A 22,926-nucleotide genomic window follows, 5' to 3' on the forward strand; every position below is an offset into this window, starting at 1 on the left:
CCAAGGGAAGTGAAAATAAAGTTAAGCTAAGAATAAACCCTTATCATCTTGACACAAACCCGAATAATGCTCTCCTAAAAACTAAATATTGCAAGTAGGAAATAAATTTGAAAAAAATTATAGCAATGAAATTTCATATACATAAGATTACATATTTTAACCATCCAAATTTATAGCACTAAATGTGCAACGATAACTATGTCTATTGAATTGTTAAGAAAATACAGAATGAGTGTTAGGTGTTCATAGCAGTGCAAATGAGAAGCCATGTGCTTGGGAAAAATCCATAAATCAAATGTGAACCCATGCACTTGGTTAAGCCCCCATAGATACTTAGAACACACCATTGTCTAATTTGGGGAATTTTTGTTCCAACACTAGATTCGATCTGAGAACCATCAACTAGTTGAAATTGGGAAGTGAATGGTTTGTTGAAGAGGGAGGAGCGAAGATACGAAGTGGTGAGTTATTGCTAATTATTTTGGTAGCTTGACAAACTTGAATTTGAATTCCAAGCTTTAACATTCTCTACAGGGAAGAAGTATGAAATATCACAATTTAAATCCTTCGATATCGGGTTGAGACAGTATGGGGATCATTCCTTATTAAGGACTACCACCATTCTTTATTTGGAGTCTCTCAAGACAAGTTGTAGATCTATTAAAATAATCTTAAGGTATAACAATTTGCTGAAAGATAGATAGTGTTAGTACTTAGACCTAGTAAGATTAGGTACCTAGAGAAGACCCTCCTCGACCATTATTCAACCAACTTTAAGAGAAATGGTGGCTCCTCGACCATTATTCAACCAACTTTGAGAGAAATGGCGGCATCGAGGGAATGTCAGGCAAGAGAAATGTTTTGAACCCTATATTTCTTCAGTGTGGAGCTTTGTTGAGACAAGAAACATTGTTTATCTATTGGAGGATGAGATTGAAATCATCGTGGAGGCCAGAGACAATGTTTTCAGGTTGTATATGAGGATGGCAAGAAATAAGCGATAGTACATGACATATTCCATATTAAAAAACCATAAATCTCCAAACACTAAACAACGGACCTATTCTTGGTAGGTTATCAAGATCTTGATATTTTTCCTTCCAACTACTTTGACTTGTAATGGTAAAATGACTTAACATCCTTCAATCATCTAACATATAATCCGAAGGTGCATAGTGATGACATGTGCGCAGCATGGAAGTTCTTCTCAAAAGGAACGTCTTATGATGCAACTAGTTAATATTACAAGCTAATTTGAAAGAGATGTACTAAAAATATTCTTAGAGTTACAAACAAAATATTTCCATATCTATATTGAATAATATAATTTTATATCAATTTTATAGAGATAAAGTAACTACGAGTAAAAAGAGTCTTCCATTTCTATTATAAATATTTTGATATAGAACTTAAAAGAAATTTTTAAATATTCATATTAACTAATATATTTCAATATGAATTATATAGATACACATCTAATTTTTAATATAAAATATTAATAATTATCAAATATTAAAAAATATAATTTTAACATTGAAAATTTAAACATTATATATAATATATAAATAACCATTATAAATCCATCTTAACTATAGATATATCAAACATTAAAGAAAATTAAATATCAAACATTAAAAATTTGAAATATAAACTTTTATTAAAATTTACATTATAAAAAATATTGAATATATTTAATCTCTCTAAAAATTTGATAATATAAAATAAATCTATACTAATATATAAATATATAAAACGAAAAGAATATACTATTAAGTAAAATTTTTATATGTTCCTATGGATTATGTAATGTTACTCATTGAAACTTTACCTTTCTCATAGTTCACCTTATTCACTGTATTTTAACGTTTTTTATCTATAAACTTGTGAATTCCTTTAATGAATTTAATAAATTATTATTCAATTTATTTTAATATTTTTTTATTTATAAGTTATGAATTCGTTTAATGAATTTAATAAATTATTAAAGGAGAATATTTTTTTTTAATTCTTACGTTCTCTACATTATTTTAACATTTTTCATAGAAATTTCGCCTATGGATATCTCTTTCTACCTTTATCTTCCTTGTTTCATGGTTGACCATGAAGATTCAATGTTGTTGGTGATGGATAATCATATTTACATGCATGAATACATGGAAAAAGTATCTATCGATTTTAAAATCAACATTTTAAAATGCATAGACAAAGTATTATGAATTACGACATCGACCACATTCCTACACTTCTCATGACCTTTTTACTCAAATTATTATTATTAATTATTTATGAAGTAGTTGTTAATACTATTTCAAAGCTTTATAAATTTGTATCTTACACAAGCATCTATCACAGGACTAATAATGCGAGCTAAACTTATTATTTAGAATGCTAAAATATTTCTCACTCTACGTTTTTATGGAATTTGTAATGAAAATACAGAAGAATCCATATTTTTTTAATAAAATGTATGATTGGTTAGGTATCAAATTAATAAATAACATATAAGTGGAATGATACAATTAAGTGGAAAATATATAAATAATATTAAAACCTATAATATTAATGACCATCATCAAAAAGTTCAGGTATTCGATTTTATATATATATATATGAAAAGGATGATGCACAGAGATGTCGGTTCAAGGAGATGCATATTTTTAATAAAACAATTTTATTTTCAATGACGAAAAGAATGATGCACAAAGATGTCGGTTGAATGAGATGAATATTTTTAACTTCATTGAAGATTAGCGTACTCGTTATTTATAATAGGAAAATTCTAATTAATATTTAAAGCATAGTCGTAGTTTTTGGCAAGTTTTTCTTATAAATGAATTTGGTGCCTCGATGCCATTTCTGAAGTTAAATTTATTTTCATGCATGATAATGTGATATTTATCTTTATAATTTTTATATGGCATATGCAATTGAAAAGTTAAGGGGTAAAGATAAATATTATCATATTAAAAAGAAAATAAAAGGTAAGGAAAATTGTTTTATGTATTATAATTTTTGAAGATATATTAAAATTTATCATGTGACTGATTATATTTTTATTTATAGGAAAATAGTTGGAATCTGTTATACTCAAGAAGAGGGAAAAACAAAAAAAGAAAAATACAGTGAGAATTGGTGGCTAATAAGACCACCAAGAAATAATACATGACTACAGATAATGTTATGGGTGAAAGTTATATTAAGGAATACCTCATGAGATAAAGGAAGTTAGAAGAAATGGGAGAGAAAGACTAGACCTAAACACATAATTAGCAGGATATTGCTTGGGGTTAAGGAGGTGAAGTTGAGGAAGAAATCCTAAATTGTTCTAGTGGCAGGGTGGAGTAGAGCTTGGGGAAACTACAAAGAAATGTAGTTCGCTAGAAGAATGTAGCATTTAATCTATTTTCAAGAACCTTAGATAAGTATATAAATAAATGAAAAAATATGTGTTAATACATTATTTCTGTAGTTTAGAGTTATGAATGAAATACGTATCATTTCATTATCTGTATTTTCCTAAGTGTATTTAAGATGATAAATGAGTAAACCCTATTAATGTTCTATGAATAAAAAGTAAGTATATATATACATAAAATATTAATGATTATAAAATATTCAAAAATATACTTTAAACATTAAAAATATACACATGGTCTACATATAGAATAAACCATTATAAATCCATTTTAAGTATACATCTATAAAACATTAAAAAAACCATTATAAATCCATTTTAAGTATACATCTATAAAACATTAAAATAGATTAAATCTCTTTACGGATAAATTTTTATTCAAATTTTACATTATAAAAACAAATTTGCATATATTCCATCCCCTAAAATATAATAAATATGTGATTAAAATAAAAATCTATACTAATATATAAAATAATAATAAAAAATAATATATTACTAAAAACATTCTAATATCATTTTATAGATTATTTATTCATAAAATATTTACCTTCTCATAATCCACCTTACTCACTTTATTTTAATATTTTTGTGTATATCAATTTATGAATTCCTCTAATGAGTTTAATAAAATTAATATATATATTACTAAAAACATTCTAATATCATTTTATAGATTATTTATTCATAAAATATTTACCTTCTAATAATCCACCTTATTCACTTTATTTTAATATTTTTTGGTATATCAATTTATAAATTCCTCTAATGAATTTAATATATATATATATATATATATATATATATATATATTCATTCTTGTTCATCTAAATTTCCCTTATGGATTTCTCTTTCCTTTATCTTCCTTGCTTCATTGTTAGCGATGGATAATCATATTTACATGCGTAAACGCATGGAGAAAGTATCCCTCGATTTATAAATGAACGTTTTAGACTACATTCCCACACATCTAATGTATTTTTACTCAAAGTATTATTATTTATGGCATCGACTACATTCCTACACTTATGCCTTTTTGCTCAAATAATTATTATATTTGAAATAGCTGTTAATACTGCTTCAAAACCTTAAAAATGTGTATCTTAGACAAGAATCTATCACAGGACTAATAATGCGAAGGAGGCTTATTATTCTCCAGCATGACAACTCATAAAAGTCAGAGCAGTGGGCATTGCAATGGAAAGAAATGTAAAAATATTTGTCACTGTACGTCTTTATGGAATTTGTAATGAAAATAAAAGATTTTTTAATAAAAGTTATGATTGGTTAGGTATCAAATTAATAAATGGCATATATGTGGAATTGCATAATTATGTGAAAAGATACATAAATAGTGCATTAAAAGCTTTAATATTAAACTAGGTCATTTTAAAGAAAAAGACCCCATCAACTTCGTGTATTTGACTTGTTATATATATATAAATAAAGAGAATGCTGTAGAAATGTGCAAGTCCAAGGAAATGAATATTGTTAATCAAATAATTCTATTTTGTAACTTTATTTAAGATTAGTGTACTCCTTACTCATAAATAGGAAAATTCTAATTAATATTGGAAGGATAATGGAAATTCTTGCCGATTCTTTTTCCATAATGAATATGGTATCGAAAGGTTATTTTTAGAGTTAAAATTAGTTACATGCATGATAATGTGATACTTTTGGTAATTTTAATTTTATGAGTTTTATATTGGACATGTGATTAAAAATTTGAGTGGTAAAAGTAAATAATATGAAAATGTAGATATTTATATTGATTAAAAATATAAAATAAAAAACAAAAAAAATTGTTTTTTGGAGTATAATATTTTAAAATATATTAACAACTACATGTGAGTGATTAGACTCTTAATTGTTAGCAAAACAATTGGAATCTATTATGGCCACAGTAAAAACAAAAGAAGATGTTAAATTGGCAGTTAGGGCCAAATTCCATGTGGGTCGGCTTATTTATGGCAGCTGATATTTTTATTGGATCCCTCTCGTCGAGAGGTGTAGGATTGATCCAAAGATCATCCGATTCCGATAAGTATTTATGGAGATATAAATTTATTTTGTTTATGTAATTATTATCAAGCTGACCAGTGCTTATGTAGGCTCTAGAAGCCCAACCAAGGTGTCTATTCATCATCCTCTTTTTAGTATAAATAGATGAGTATTTGATGTGATTTGAACAAGTATTCTTGAGTGATCTCCTCCTCTCCACGTCTTGGGTTTTTGGAGAAGGAGTGAGACACCAAGAGTAACATGCTTATACATGGATGATGCCCCAGCTATATAGGCAGCAAACCTGTTACATGCACAGCATGCCCTATACTCTATCACGCTGATCATGGAGATGCATAAGCGCAGCTAATGAAAGAAGTTTCAACGCTGTAGAGTGTTACCCTCATCGCAGTAAATGGAACAACAATGGAGACACTTGCATATAAGAAGCAAGGCACATACGCTGTCATTCATAGAAGACATATACGCACAGTAAATTCATCTATACGCTGTCCAGTTCAAGCACGTACGAACACAGTCATGGACCACACAATTAATATGTTGTTCATTGAGACCTAACCGCAGAGCTAAGGACCTACACACACACAGAGTAAATATTACACGGCCTTAATGTTACCCTAACACCTAGCAAATATTATACGATGTATGCAGCAAATATACGCCGGTCATATGCAGAGATGGAATGCGTTGCAATTCGTAACAATACAGTGAACACTCCATCGTTGGTCGATCAGACATATGTATATACGCTGGAGGCATATAATATACGCAGCAATGATACGATCCTCATAATAAAAGAGACACGCTGAATAGATCTTTCCCTAATTGTACAGAGATCCTTATACGCAGTTAGATTATGGAAGACATTACGCTGTAATGAACATTATGTTGTAATGGGAGAAAATTCATACGCCATAATGAATTCATCTAGCCGCTGTTATGGGAGACAATTCATATGCTGAAATGGGTACATCTAGCCATAGATTATGGAGACTGTAATATGCATTTCATGAATGTAATACGATGTTCTAATGAAAGTGATACGCTGTTCTAAATAGATGTGATACACTCTTCATAATGGATGTGATTCGTTGTTCTAAGTGAATGTGATGCGCTGCTCTACGTGGATGTTATACGCTAACTATAGCCTAGCTGCTCTGCTAGGCTGCAAGCCATAGCAAGCAGCTAAGGTTGATATGTATATGACCACCATTATGAAGCAACAAAAGAGTATTATGAGCAGCATGATGAGCTGCATAATGGGCAGTATTATGAGCAGCATGATGCATGAGCAAGCAGCTAATGCTTATATCAACAGAGGCAAATTGTTGCAGCATGATGAAGCAACGAGAAGGCAGAGGCAGCAGCATGGTGAGAAGCACTATGAGATCATGTGCAAGGGTACATTAGCAGGGGCAGCAGCATGATGATGATGCTCATTAGTTTGAACAGCATTATGATGGATAATATCATGGACATGGATAGCAGCATGGTGCAGTATGCAGTGGTGCAACTAGAGGACCAGATACAGCACAATGATAGGTATCAGTTGAAGCAAAATGTCTTCAACTGATCTCATCGTTATAAGAAATGATCTACGCTAGATCTAGATAAGTCAAAGTGTTGACTTCTGTTGTAAATGTATTATCTCTCTCTCTTTCTCTGCTGAACTTTGAAGATAAAAGAAGATTTGATCAAAGGGTTTCCCCACACATTGTGAGGTTTGTCCCTGGCTCGCGCCACATCTTGTGTCCTCTTGTCTTGGCTTGTCTTCTGCGTATTATATTTATGTTCTATCTGCAGTTTATCATAATGCTGATGTGATTGCTAACTGTGAAAATTTAAATAAATTTCTCTAGCATAGAACATACCTAAACTTAACATGGTATCAGAGCTGAGGTGAAGACATTGCCCAAGCAAGAGTGAAAGAGAAATCACCAAAGACATTTGGGACAAGACAAAAGGATCAATGGGTTTCTCATAATTCACCTAGGGTGAAGTCAAACCATAGAATGTTATCAGAATGGCACAGCGGAAGTTTTTGATGGCCCATCTTATGATCACTTCATTGGGAAGTTCAGATCTAAGGGTGGAAGGAAAGGCGGATGCCTTGTTGAAATAAGTTCGGCCATTGGGCATGGCAGAGACACATCTCTTGATGAAGATAACAATCATTCCTAGGATATCTTCAATAATCAAAGGAATGACTGGTAATGCAGGTCATCAACGAAGTGGTCAACTCCTCCTCGAACGCAAGAAACCCCAAAATCTCTTTTATGTAACTAATCGAACCTGATGTCCATCTCGGAAATGGAAGTCAAAAGTTACAGGGTGGCACTTATCGATGGAAAGGTACGTGTTTGAAAATAGATCTTTCAAAGATGTTTTTGAGTTCAGGATTGTATCAAGTTGCAGGAAGTCCACTGGGGACCATGTCCATTGACTCAGCACCAGAGGTCTGTGAGTCAGAAGCTGACTAGGATGCCTGAATTCAAAAGGAAGCATGAAGGTACATGTCTGAAATGTACCCGAAGAAAAATATTATAAGGGGATCATTCCCCTCATGCAGCAGGTCCACAGGCTTGGAACAACCCAAGGAGTTTGAGACTCATGATCGGGAATCTCATGTATATAGGTGGAAGAAAGCCCTCTATGGCTTGAAGAAAAACACCTCGGGCGTAGTATGACAGGATTGATAGCTATCTAATGCAGCTGAGATTCACTAGGAGTGAAACCGATCCAGACCATTACTCGAAGGTTGTGGATGATAAACCTCTCGTACCGGCACCTATGTCTGAACAGTGCAAACCCTCTCATTTATAGGAGACAGAGGGAGTTGGATTCTGAATGTGGAAAGATAAGCTGCAAGCCTGTGACTACCTCAAGGATCTTAACTTTCAGAAGTTATATGGTAGTGATGTTGGACTTGATTTGGGAATGCCTCTGAGTTTCATAAACTCATTCGCATTGATGTTCTTGGTGAACCTCCGTCCGAACATATGTTTTGCAGTTAGCATGTTGAGCTCATATTTGGTTGAGCCTCACTGGATTGGTGCCAAGAATCTACTAAGATATCTTTAGGGCACAATCTCTCGTGAATTGAGATACACTACCGGAAATATAAAACCACATGATTATTCGAATGATGAGTGGGCAGGCAGTATGGAGGATCACTAGAGCACTTCCCAGTGTTGTTTCTCTTTGGAATCTACCTCGATATCCTGGATGAGCAGGAAGCAGAAGTTGGTAACTCTGAGCACCACCAAGGCAGAATACATTGCTGATAGTATGGCCTTCTATGAGGCAGTCTATTTCTTGAAGCTCTTCAGTGAGCTGTTTGTACACATGATGAATACCACTGTGATTCTATGTGACAACTAGAGGTGGGATTCGATTATTGAGGAATCCCGTATTTGACAATTGCTCCAGCAGATAGACATCAAATACTGCCTTATCTGGGATATGGTAAGTCGATGATCAAGGAGGCTCCATCGCACTGAGATGATGTACAGGACAGAGCCCCGAGGAAAGATCAAATTTGTGATTTTCCCGAACGACTTGGGGTCATTAAGAGACCTTTGTAAAAGGGTCCTGCATGTTGCATACATTGAGCTCTAGGAGCTCTGGGGGGCTTGCAGTTCTACTGGAGGAACATACGACCACAGGGTGACTCACCCTCCCCTGGTGGTGCGCACTGGAACAAGATGATTCGCTCTTGCGGGACCAGATGATTTGCTCTCTTGTGGAATAGGATGATTTGCTCTCCTGTGTAGCAGGATTGATGTGTTCTCCTGTGAGGCCTGGATTGATGTGTTCTTCATGGCGGCCTGGATTGATGTGTTCTCCATGGCGATTGTAGCAGGATTGATGTGTTCTCTTGTGAGGACAGGATTGATTAAGTTCTCCTGTCGAGGCATCCTACCCATGCAGTCTGGGACTCATGGGAAGTACCTCTCATCTGATCAATGAGCAGGGAAATGAAGTTAGGGACCATAGTAGTACCGATGGACGCATTGTTATATCTACCTTACTCCCTACGCTAGGATGTCCTCCATTGATCTGGGACCAATGATACTGGTCTGGGACCAGTGGTAGGAGTTGTACATACTATGATGTTGACTTTGGGTCGGCTGAGACTGGTTTGGGACCAGTGGTACATAATCCGAGACTGACTTCGTGTCAGTGCAGGACTTATCTAGGACCAGTGAGAGTCGTACATGCTATGACGCTGACTTCGGGTCGGTTGAGACTGGTCTGGGACTAGTAGTACACTCTCTGAGCCTGCGATACTGGTCTGGGACCAGGGGTAAGAGTTGTACATGCTATGACGCTTACTTCGGGTCGGCTGAGACTGGTCTGGGACCAGTGGTACATACTCCGAGACTGACTTCGTGCCAGTGTAGTACTGGTCTAGAACCAGTGAGAGTGGTACATTCTATGACGCTGACTTCGGGTCCACTGAGACTGGTCTGGGACTAGTGGTACACTCTCTGAAACTGCGATACTGGTCTAGGACCAGTAGTAGGAGTGGTACCTACTATGACGCTGACTTTGGGTTGGTTGAGACTGGTATGAGACCAGTGGTACGCACTCTGAGTCTGACTTCTGGTCAGTGGAGAATGGTATGAGACACTCTTGATCAATTCTTCTTCTTCATAGTTCAGCAGAGCTGAGCTGAGCAGAGCTAGCAGAGCCAGAAGCGACGAGCAGAGCTAAGCAGAGAAGAGCTAGCAGAGCCAACAGAGCTGAGTAGAGTAGATCTAGCAGAGCCAGCAGCGTTGAGCAGAGCTGAGCAGAGCAGAGCTAGTAGAGCAGAGTAGAGCTAGCAGAGCCAACAGAGCTGAGCTAGAAGAGCCAGCAGAGCTGAGCAGAGCAGAGCTAGCAGAGCCAGCAGAGCTGAGCAGAGCAGAGTTGAGCAGAGTTGGGCAGAATAGTGCAGGGAATGATGGCAGAGATAGTATATTTAGACTTATGGATCAATGGATGGAGTTCTCCCTAGTTGAGAGGGAGTGTTAAATTGGCAACTAGGGCCAAACTCCATGTGGGTCGGCTTATTTATGGCAGTTGATATTTTTATTGGATTCCTCTCGTCGAGAGGTGTAGGATTGACCCAAAGATCATCCGATTCCGATAAGTATTTATGGAGATATGAATTTATTTTGTTTATGTAATTATTATCAAGCTGACCAGCTCTTATGTAGGCTCTAAAAGCCCAACCGACGTGTCTATTCATCATCCTCATTTTAGTATAAATAGATGAGTATTTGATGTCATTTGAACAAGTATTCTTGAGTGATCTCCTCCTCTCCATGTCTTGGGCTTTTGGAGAAGGAGTGAGACACCAAGAGTAACATGCTTATACGTGGATGATGCCCTAGCTATATACACAGCAAACCTGTTACATGCACAGCATGCCCTATACTCTGTCACGCTGATCATGGAGATGCATAAGCGCAGCTAGTGAAAGAAGTTTCAATGCTATAGAGTCTTACCCTCATCGCAGTAAATGGAACAACAATGGAGACACTTGCATATAAGAAGCAAGGCACATACGCTGTCATTCATAGAAGAAATATACGCACAGCAAATTCATCTATATGCTATCCAGTTCAAGCACGCATGAACGCAGTCATGGACCACACAATTAATATGTTGTTCATTGAGACCTAGCCGCAGAGCTAAGGACCTACACACAGTAAATATTACACGGTCTTAATGTTACCCTAACACCCAGCAAATACTATACGATGTATGCAGCAAATATGCGTCGGTCATACGCAGAGATGGAATGCGTTGCAATTCGCAACAAAATAGTGAACACTCCAATGTTGGTCGATAAGACATATGTATATACGCTGAAGGCATATAATATACGCAGTAATGATACGCTCTTCATAATAAAAGAGATACGCTGAATAGATCTTGCCCTAATTATACAGAGATCCTTATACGTAGTTAGATTATGGAAGACATTACGCTGTAATGAACATTATGTTGTAATGGGAGAAAATTCATATGCCATAATGAATTCATCTAGCCTCTGTTATGGGAGACAATTCATATGCTGAAATGGGTACATCTAGCCATAGATTATGGAGACTGTAATATGCATTTCATGAATGTAATACGATGTTCTAATGAAAGTGATACACTGTTCTAAATAGATGTGATACACTCTTCATAATGGATGTGATTCGTTGTTCTAAGTGAATGTGATGCGTTGCTCTATGTGGATGTTATACGCTAACTATAGCCTAGCTGCTTTGCTAGGCTGCAAGCCATAACAAGCAGCTAAGGCTGATATGTATATGACCACCATTATGAAGCAACAGAAGAGTATTATGAGCAGCATGATGAGCTGCATAATGGGCAGTATTATGAGCAGCATTATGAGCTGCATAATGGGCAGTAGTATAAGCAGCATGATGCATGAGCAAGCAGCTAAGGGTGATATCAACAGAGGCAAATTGTTGCAGCATGATGAAGCAACGAGAAGGCAGAGGCAGCAGCATGGTGAGTAGCACTATGAGATCATGTGCAAGGGTACATTAGCAGGGGCAACAACATGATGATGATGCTCATTAGTTTGAACAACATTATGATGGATAATATCATGGACATGGATAACAGCATGGTGTAGTATGCAGTGGTGCAACTAGAGGACCAGATATAGCACAATGATAGGTATCAGTTGAAGCAGAATGTCTTCAACTGATCTCCTTGTTATAAGAAATGATCTATGCTAGATCTAGATAAGTCGAAGTGTTGACTTCTGTTGTAAATGTATTATCTCTCTCTCTCTCTCTCTCTTTCTCTGCTGAACTTTGAAGATAAAAGAAGATTTGATCAAACGGTTTCCCCACACATTGTGGGGTTTGTCCCTGTCTCGCGCCACATCTTGTGTCCTCTTGTCTTGGCTTGTCTTCTGCGTATTATATTTATGTTCTATCTGTAGTTTATCGTAATGCTGATGTGATTGCTAACTGTGAAAATTTAAATAAATTGCTCTAGCATAGAACATACCTAAACTTAACAGAAGAGAAATCTTCTTTTTCGCCATACAGTGGGAATTGTTGGCTACACATACCAGCAGGAAATAATACATGACTAGAGATAATGTTATGGGTGGAAGTTATATTAGAGAGGACAATGGGAGACAAAGGAAGTTAGAAGAAAAGAGAGGTTAATGGGAGAGAAAAACTAGACCTGAACATAGAATTAACAACATGTTGCTTAGGGTTAAGGAGGTGAAGTTGAGGAAGAAATCATGATTTTTTATCTAGACAAGGAGGAGTAGAACTTGGGGGGAACTACAATTAAACATAGTTCACGTTAGGAAGAAATGTGGCAACATTGAATCTATTTTCGGGAACCCTTAGATAAGTATATAATTATATGGAGAAATCTATGTTGATATGTTATTTCTGTAGTTTAGAGTTATGAACAAAATAAGTCGAATTTCATTTATTTGTATTTTCCTAAGTGTATTCAAAATGTTAAATCGTAAACCCTACTAATGTTCTATGAATAAAAATTACATATGTGTGTGTGTGTGTGTGCATTTGTTTTGTTCTAGGAAAGAGGATGGTTACTAGGAAGAATATTTAACTTGAGGTTTTTATAGATAAAACAAAGTATTCCTCACTGATGGAGAATTGGGGAAAGAGACCATACTCAGGAACAAAACCTAGTATCCACTATATAGGTGTATATGAAAAGTAAACAATAAAACTAACTAATGTAAATGATATACCCTCGTAGCAAAGGAATTAAAAATGTACAACAATCTATCATACATAGTAGTATTTAATTTATATTAAAATTGAATTCTGAGAAAAATGTGGAGGAAGAATTATGTATGTATCTTTGGCAACACATAATATTGTTAAAAAAAATTAGTAGTTAATGACATATTAGCAAGTCACAAAGCAAAGACGGGAAAGGGATACCTCGTTAATTGGCCATGAAATGTGTATTCCTTGGCAAGTTGTTAATAGGGTCATAAAATAGACCTTATATAGACTCCCATGATAGGAGTCCACTAGGGCTTCTGGACTATCTGGGGATTTGATAAACCTAAGAAAAAAAAGAAAATGAATAACTATATTCATTCATTGGATCATGCGTTATAACAAAGCATAACTAAATTGTTTATTTTAAAAGAATATTTATGTGTGCATGCATAGGACATAAAATAAATAGATCTAGCAATAACATGCATAGAAATTCAAATGGAAACAGATAAAAAAATTTGTTTTTTTGAAATGGAGAAGATAAGACTACAACCCAGCCATGCCAATTTTGACTAAAATACAAAGTATAATATATGAAAAATTAAATTTAATAAAAATGGGGGCGGGGCGGGGCGGGGGGGGGGGGGGGGGTTGGCGGGGCAGGGAACAACTAATTACAATCAAAATGTTACAAGGATATATTTATAGTAGTCGATTTTTATTCCCACATATATTACAAAAAACCTCAAGGAAATTTATATAATGAAAGTTTAAACCCTGGCCAGTTAAGGCCTTTCTCTGATTACCCTAAATACAACATACTTTATGTAGTATATGGTCAAAATCCAAAGCCAAACGTGGTTGAAGAACCTATAAAATAATGACAATAGATAAGTACCTATATAGGACAAGGAAAAATAAATAACCCTAGAGAAAAACTAACCCCAAAATGCCTTAGATCAAGAACCCAAAAGCAATGAACTAAAATGTGCATAGCAAGAAAGAAACCATTAATCCGATCTCAGATTAACCATTAAATGTTACAATAATATTAAAAAAAGAAATTACTTGCAGATATATCTTCCCTTTGAGGAAAATAGATAAAGCCCTCACAATGATACCTTGTCGTAGTAGAAAGCACTTTCAATAATTATAAATAGATAATATAATCACCTTTGCATAGAAACAAAGTTAGGGTTTCAATCTTATCATGGGAATGTGAGAATTTACTATCAAGTATTGCTTCCCTTTGAAGAAAATAGATGAAACCCTCACAATGATATCTTGTTGTAGTAGAAAGCACTTTCAATACTTATAAATAGGTAATAAAATCCCCTTTGCATAGAAACAAAGTTAGGGTTTCAATCTTACCGTGGGAATGTGAGAATTTACTACCAAGAAAACCCATGAAAAAGGTATAGCAATTCCTGGAATTCTTATAGGGGAGATAACCATGATGGAACCTCTGAAAATACCGGGTCTTCACATGCCAATACATTTAGAAAATTAGTGACAAAAATCCATGTAAACTATTTCCAAAGACGCCAAAACATTTTATAATGGGAGAAATAAGTAAAATAGAATAAAAAGGCTAAGTTTAATACTTGGTGTGCAAACCCTCTCCATTCTCATCTTAATGCCAATAAAGACAATCATGATATGGTAGAAAATCCTTCGAATAAAGGGTAAAATCTCTTGTCTTCATCAACCTAACCTTAAGGCTACAACGCTCAGCTCTCAACACATGAAATTGAAAATGACACCAATGCACGGAGCCCCACGAGTGTATGGCCTTGCCATTTGACCTCTATTCCGTGTGGAAGTTATCCCAACGAAGTTAGAGTAAATTCCAACAGTGATTAATCCCAAACAAATCATCATGGTTGAATAAAACACGTGCCAAAAGTTTGATTAGGCTATTGAGGCCCTCTTCCACATAGGGGTATCGCATGAACAAAGCACATAAGGCCTCGACGTATGCACAAAATATCATAACAACTCCACGTATGTGCATGGTCACATGGCATTCAAAGTTTGAGAACCTTTGGTGTAGATCATTAGAATATAATTCCAAAATAGATAAGAATTGTCAAGTAATGTTAAGGATAGGTACATATACATCTGCAAACTTTGATAACACATGGTTTGTCGCAATGGTACATATATAAAAAAAGCTAAGCTAATATAATGATATAACAATTGGGTTATTGTATAAAATAATAATAATAATAATAATAATAATAATAATAATAATAATAATAATAATTATTATTATTATTATTATTATTATTATTATTATTGATTTATGCAGTGTTAATGGACTAGATCAACTCTCTAGCATATGCTTATAGCTTTGAGATTTATAAAAAAACATTGAGCAACAAAGGAATATTTAATTAAATTTCATTTCCATGTCCAACCAAGTAGGATAAAATCCAAATTTAGAACACAAAGACCCCAATGATACTTAATTGTTAAAGAATTTTAGAAACCAAAAGGACGTTACCTCCAAAAGAATAATTTGAGTTTCATGCAGGTAATGTGGCAAGTAATACATGTTGTACTTTAGAATTTTTTTAATGTAATTCTTATTAATTCTTAATTATTTTTCCAAGTGATTTTGGAGGGATGTTACGTATGTATTATAGAAAAATAGGTTGAAACACTATGGGCTCCGAGCTTAGCATAATTTTTTTTAGCAAAATGAATGGATGATTTTTCACTTAATAAGAGGAAGAGTAAGCAAAAGGGATGAATGATGGAAGAACCCTAAGGAGACACTCACATAGGTGAAGACAAATTTTGGGTACATCTTGGTGAAAAATAACTTGTTACCTTAGTGGAATTAATGAATATGGTGAGGGATTTGAGGACAAAATTAGTGAATCTTCATGCATGAAATTAGCAATTGTTAAAAGTTAGTGTAGAACAAAAAACAAGTCATTAAGAATTTGAAAAATAGTTATAATCTCAAGACTGTGGAAACAATAAGGGAGGAAGAGGATAGAGGAGACACAATCAAGCAGAAGACCTCTGAAGAGGTGGCTAAAAGAAAAGAAACTAAATCCAGGGGGGAGAGTACAATTCACAAAAAAATCATTTTAAGCCTAGAAAGAAGCAAAAAATGCAACTACACGGAGAATTCAAGAAGACCAGACAAGAAGCCTATGATGGGGAGTTTCATAATTTATTGATGTGTGGCTTCTTAGTATCAATATGTATTTTCATGTCTATGATTATTCCTCTGAATTAAAATCTAAATGAAATACATTTTAGTTACAAGGTAAATATTCTTTATGGTGGGAAGATGTCAAAACAATCCATAATTTAGGCAAAAATATTGGATGGGAGGAATTTCAGAGGATATTCAAACAAAAATAATTAACTAAGTGTTATTTTTATGACAATGTCAAAATATTTCATGATTTTAATCCTATCCAAATGTCAATGGTTGAATTAGTGAAAAGATTTACTCATCTTTTCAGATATGTTCCATATATATGAGAAGAAAAATACAAAGTACAATGCTTCATTAATTTTCAATATCTCTCTTTTAAGCAATGACTTGAGTATGATAATCATAAAACAATGGATGAGGCCATTGAAAAAACAATAATACTCAATAGGCCTCCATCGTTAATGATGCAACCAAGAATATTCAATGTATCAATGTAGCATTGGAAGAGCATCAAGAAGAGAATCACTCCAACATGGTGGAGGTAGTAGGTATAATTTTAAACCAACGTGTTTATATTTTGATAGACCCTCATGCTATTTTGAGTTATATTAGTCCCCATATTGTACAAAAATTTAAATTTGATTCTGAAAAATACCAAAGTTCATGGTTGGTCTAGTTAGCTACTAACACAGAAAGAAAAATTAGTAATTGGGTGAAGACATGCCCTGTTATTTTAAATGGGAACTTGAGCATTATGAATTTGAACATTCTGCCACTGGGTTCATATGAAAGTATGGTAGGGAAAGATTAGTTTTAGGGGCATAGGGAAATTGCTTATTGTCTTGATAAAATTGTTACATGCACTCTAGAAATTGGAGAAACTCATATTGTAAAATGCATACCCAACCCCATTTCTATGCACCAAAGATATGCTATAAAATTAAAGAAAATTGCATGGAAAGGATGTCATTTATTTTTCATTCAAGTGGAATACAACTCACTAGATAAAAATTATAAGGCCTTAAATGATTTGGAAGTTATTGGATAATATAAAGATGTGTTTATTGATGAGATTCATGGTTTTCCGCCTAAGAGAGAGATAATGTTTTCTATAGAATTAATATGATTATTTGCAACGGTATTGAAAGCACCATACTAGATGAGTGTATTGGAATTAGTGGAGGTAAAAATGAAGTTATAGGAATTCTTGAACAAAGGGTACATCAAACTAAGTTTTTCACCATTGGGTGCACCAATCTTATTTGTTAAAAAGAAAGACAGAACATTCAATCTATGTATTGACTATTGGAAGCTAGATAAATTGACAATTAAAAATAAGTATCCCCTTCCTAAAATTGGTGATTTATTTCACTAAGTAAGGGGAGAAACTGTATTTTCTAAAATAGATTTCAAATGTGGTTATCACCAACTAAGGATTAAAGAAAAAGACATTTGAAAAATAGTTTTTTGAAGCTAGTATAGACACTATGATTTTATAGTGATTCCTTTGGGACTTGATAATTCACCTACAACCATTATGCACTTGATCAACAATATCTTTAGCAAATTCCTGGAGAAATTTGTACTAATATTTATAGATGATATATTTATTTATTCAAAGATATCAAAGGAGCACAAACAACATGTAGAGATAGCGCTGCAGACTTTACATGAACATTAGTTGTATGCCAAGTTCAAAAAATGTGAATTTTATCAAGATAAGATATAGTATCTAGGACATGTGATATCTAAAGAGGGCATAGATGTAGATCATGAAAATGGAAATACCATTCCTAACCATTCAATCCCTAAGGATGTGGCGGATAGAATATCATTCAAGGGCACCACCAGATACTATCACAGATACATAGAGTGATTATGTAAATTATCTTAACCCATAGTCTCTCTGTAGAAGAGGGGGACAAAATTTGAGTGGACTCAAGAAAGGTTTGAGCAATTAAAAATTTACTTATTGTTGCACCTATGATAAAAAGAGGAGACCTTGATAAGGACTTTTTATTTTGTACTATTGCTTGTTTGAAATGATCAAGGGGTGTTCTTATGCAAGAATATTATGTGGTGGGTTATGAATCCTGCATGTTTAAGGATGATGAAAAAAAATATGTTATCTATGACCTTGAACTAGTTGTAGTCGCTGACACACTTAAGATGTGGAGAAACTACATAATTGTTAAGAAATTTACCTAAATTACTGGTGATGTGAGCTTAAAACAATTTTTCATCTAACTTGACATGAATTCCAGACAAGCTAGATGGATGGCATTTTTGATGAATATGATTTTGACATTAGGCATATAAAAGGAAACTAAAACAACGTATTAATCATGTTAAGACAAAGTCTAAAACATATTTGTAAGATAATAGTTAGTGTTGAAATTTATTTCATAGAACATATAAGGATAAAAACATTAGAACATAAAAATTATAATCTCATTTCTGAAAACATGAAAATTAACGTTGACCATGGAACAAAACCAAATTATACACTTAATGAAAATGGGTTGTTAACATTTAACACACACACACACACACACACACACACACACACACACACAGATATATATATATATATATATATCTGTGTGTTCAATATGTGGCCAAAATTAAACAACTAATATTAGATGAACACCACAAAACACCCCTTTTAGCTCACTTAGGTTATCAAAAAATGATCAGCACTCTAAAAAAGGAATTCTTTTGACCTAGTATGAAGAAGGATGCAATTGAGTACTTTAGAAGGTGCCATGAATTTCAGTTAGTAAAAGTAGAATATCAACAACCATTAGGATTTTTGAGCCTCCTACCTATACGAAAGTGGAAATGTGAAGTAATTTCATTAGATTTTATTATTGGATTACCAAAGACGAGAAAACAACATAATTATATTATTGTTGTGGTAGACAGGTTGTCTAAGGCTGATCATTTCATACATGTTCAATCTACTTATAGAGCTACGAAGGTGGTAAAAGTATTCAGGAAATAAATTTTGAGACTTCATGTAATACGAAAGACTGTTATATGAAACAAGGATGCAAAATTCACTTCCATCTTTTGGAAGGAATTGTTTAGTAGGATGGATATGCAACTAAATTTTAACAGTATGTACCATCCACACACAAATGGGGAAAAAGGAAAAAAGTAATAAAGTCCTTTGAGAAATGCTACATATATACATAATGAACTATCCCAATTAATGGGAGGACTATCTACATTTAGATGAGTTTTCCTATAACAATAGTTATCAGGCATCACTCAAGATGAGTCCGTTTGAAGTTATGTATGAATGAAAGTTCCATATTACCTTACTTTGGAGTCATCCTAAACATAGGCTTATGTTAGAACCATATCTACTACAGGAAATGGAGCAGATGGTAAACAAAATCAAGCAGAACCTTAAAGTAGCACAGGACAGGAAAGAAGGTTATGAAAACTTAAAAAGGACAAATAGAGAATTTATAGTGGGTTAACATGTATATATTAAACTACGAGTGAAAAATAGTTCGTTAAAATTAGGGGAATATACTAAAATGGCCTCTCAGTTTTGTGTGTTATTTGAGATACTAGTGACGGTAGGGCTAATGGCCTACTAGCTAGCACTGCCAACCCATATTAGGGTTCATAATGTATTTAATGGGTCTCTTTTAAAAATGTATATTCATGATGTTTCTCATATTATCGATCAAAACTCTATAGAAGTTAAACCGCATGATGAGTTCCAGGTTGAGCCTCTACCAATTTTAGACCGGAAGGAAACTACGCTACAAAATTGAGCCATCATCCATTTTAATGTGAATTGCAAGCACTTTGAGCCTTAGGAGGCCTTATGGGAGATGGAAGATTAAATGAAAGAAGATCTTCCTATGTTGTTTCAAGGAAAGAGGATATATGAAAACACTGATGACCATGTTCCCTTTTAAGCGAATGGGAGATCTGATGCCCCTGGTAAATTTATCTCTAAGAATGTTATACTAGACATCTAATGGAAAATTCAAGTGGTATAAGTAAGTGTTATATCAATGTAAATATTTATTTCAAATTAAAAGAAAATATAGTTTGTGTATTATTATTCTTGTAAATACATTAACTGTTATCACGTGAATGATGAGACTCCTACCATCTACAAAAGTAATTGAAATCAGTTTTTCCCATGAAGGGGAAGAAGAAAAGGAAGAAAAATCCTCCTTTTTGCCATACAGTAGGAACTGCTAGCTAAATAGACCACTAAGAAATAATACATGACTAGAGATAAATTTCATGGGTGGAATATTTATTAGAGAATAATGAAAGTGATAAAGATGTTTAGAAAAAATTAAAAGGACAATGGGAGAGAAAGACTTCACCTCAACCTAGAATTAGCAAGACACAACAAGGGTTAAGGAGGTGAAGCTAAGGAAGCAACCATGCATTGTTCTCTTGGAAAGGAGCAGTAGATATTAGGAGAAACAACTGAGGAAAATATTTCATGGTTGGGAGATACAACTGAGAAAAATATTTCATGGTTGAGAGAAACATGAAAACCTTTAGTTTATTTTCAGGAATCCTTATATAAGTATATAATTATTTGGAAAAATCCATGTTAATACATTATTTATGTATTTCTTAGTTACGATTAAAATAAGTAGGATTCAATTTATCTATATTTCCCTAAGTGTATTCAAGATGGTGAATGAGTAAAGCCTACTAATTTGTTGTGAATAAAATATATATGTATATCTATGTATATTGGTTTGCTTTGTTGTAAGAAAGTGCCTAGTTACAGGGAAAGTGATTTAATTTAAGGGTTTTATAGGTAAAATATAGTATTCCCCATGGAGAATTGGGGTAAGAGACAATACCTAAAAACCAACCCTGGTATCCACTATATAAGTGGATATGAAAAGTAAATAGTAGAAAATTAACTAAACTAAATGATATACCTAGGTAGCAAAAGAAATAGAATTATGTAACAATTTATCTTACATAACTTAGTATTTCCTTTATATTAAACTCGAGTTGTTAGAAAAACATGGAGGAAGAATCATATATCTATATTTGATAGTAAATAATAATTTTAAGAATAAGTAGTTGTTTCCAAGTTAGCAACTCACTAGCCAAAGATGAGGAAGGGATAACTTGTTAATTAGACATGAAATGTGCAATCCTTGGCAAGTTGTTTATAGGGTTGTAAAGAGGACCTTAGATAGGCTCCCAAGAAATGAGTCCACTAGGGCCTGTGGCTTAGCTAGGGTTTTTATAAACCTAAGAAAAATAAAAGAACAAAAGAATAACTATATTCATTCATTGAAGCATGCAATATGACAACATGTAACTGAAGTGTATATTTTAAAAAAATATTCATGTGCTAATGTATAGGATAGAAAAAAAATAAAATTAGCAATAGCATGCACATGAATTCAAATGGGAACAAATAACAAAGTTGTATTTATGAAATGAATAAGAAAATACTACAACCTATTCATGTCAGTTTTAGCTGAAATACAGAGTATAGTATACTGAATGTTTAAGTTAATGAAAAGGAGAAAACACCCTTAATGGCAATGAAGATGTTACAATACTTTGTTTATTTCAGCTAGTTTTCTCCCAGATATACTAATGAAAACCTCAAGGAAAATTATGCGATGAATGTTCAAATCTTGGCTAGTTAATGCCTTTTTGTGAATAACCTAAGGACAACATACTTCATGTAGCTAGTGGTCAAAGTATAAAGCCAAACATGGTTGAAGAACCTATAAAAGAATGAAAATAGATGAGTATCTGTAGAGGTTGAGGTGAAATAAGTAATCCTAGATGAAAATTAATCCAAAAATACCTTAGAACGAGAATACATATATAGAATAATTAAATGAATAATGTAATAAAATAAATAATATTTTTCTTTTATGAATAATATAAGAGGATTTTTGTAGTTCTTTCATATCAAATTATTTGATTGTTTTTTTTTATTCAGCGGAAAAAAGAGTAAATGTTCTTGTACCTTGAATTTTTGCAAATATTAGTTTAGATTATTTAACGTAGGATTTCAATTAATAATGCATGTAAAATGATTAAATAAAAAATAAGTTCAAAGGTAAGCCATTATGTGAAAACTCATTTTTCAAAAAAATAAAAACATAACTTGTGCATAACAATTGTTCTCCTAATCCCCGGATGCGGGTGCTTGAGGCTATAATCAAGGAGATGGGATGGGCGATCACCGAAGGCCACCTGCCCGCCATGCGCAGAAGCGCTGTATTCACATGGGGGAAGGGACATTCTCAGCGGCGCAGGATCTGGAATAAAGGCATGCAGCAGAGGAGCATTAATGCTCCGTTCACCTCCGCACGCGAAGCTGGGCTCAGCTCCTCGGCTCCCATGAATGCCACAGTAATGGCGGGAGCGCCTCGAGGCAAAGGTGGGTGCATTATATATGGTTGCAGCATTGGATTCACAACGCTGATTTAGGCTCTGTTCGGGTTTTTTCTGCCGCCTCTGGCGCTGCTGGTCGCTCCTAGCATTTGTCTTTCTGCCTTCTTGCAGGATCCTCGCCCGTCTGTTTGGTCTATTCCCCCACCTGT

The sequence above is a fragment of the Pinus tabuliformis genome, chromosome 5_2 (assembly GCF_031772625.1).
Source record: "Pinus tabuliformis cultivar Carrire ecotype Pingquan chromosome 5_2, CPIR1, whole genome shotgun sequence".
NCBI classification, from domain to species: Eukaryota; Viridiplantae; Streptophyta; class Pinopsida; order Pinales; family Pinaceae; genus Pinus; species Pinus tabuliformis.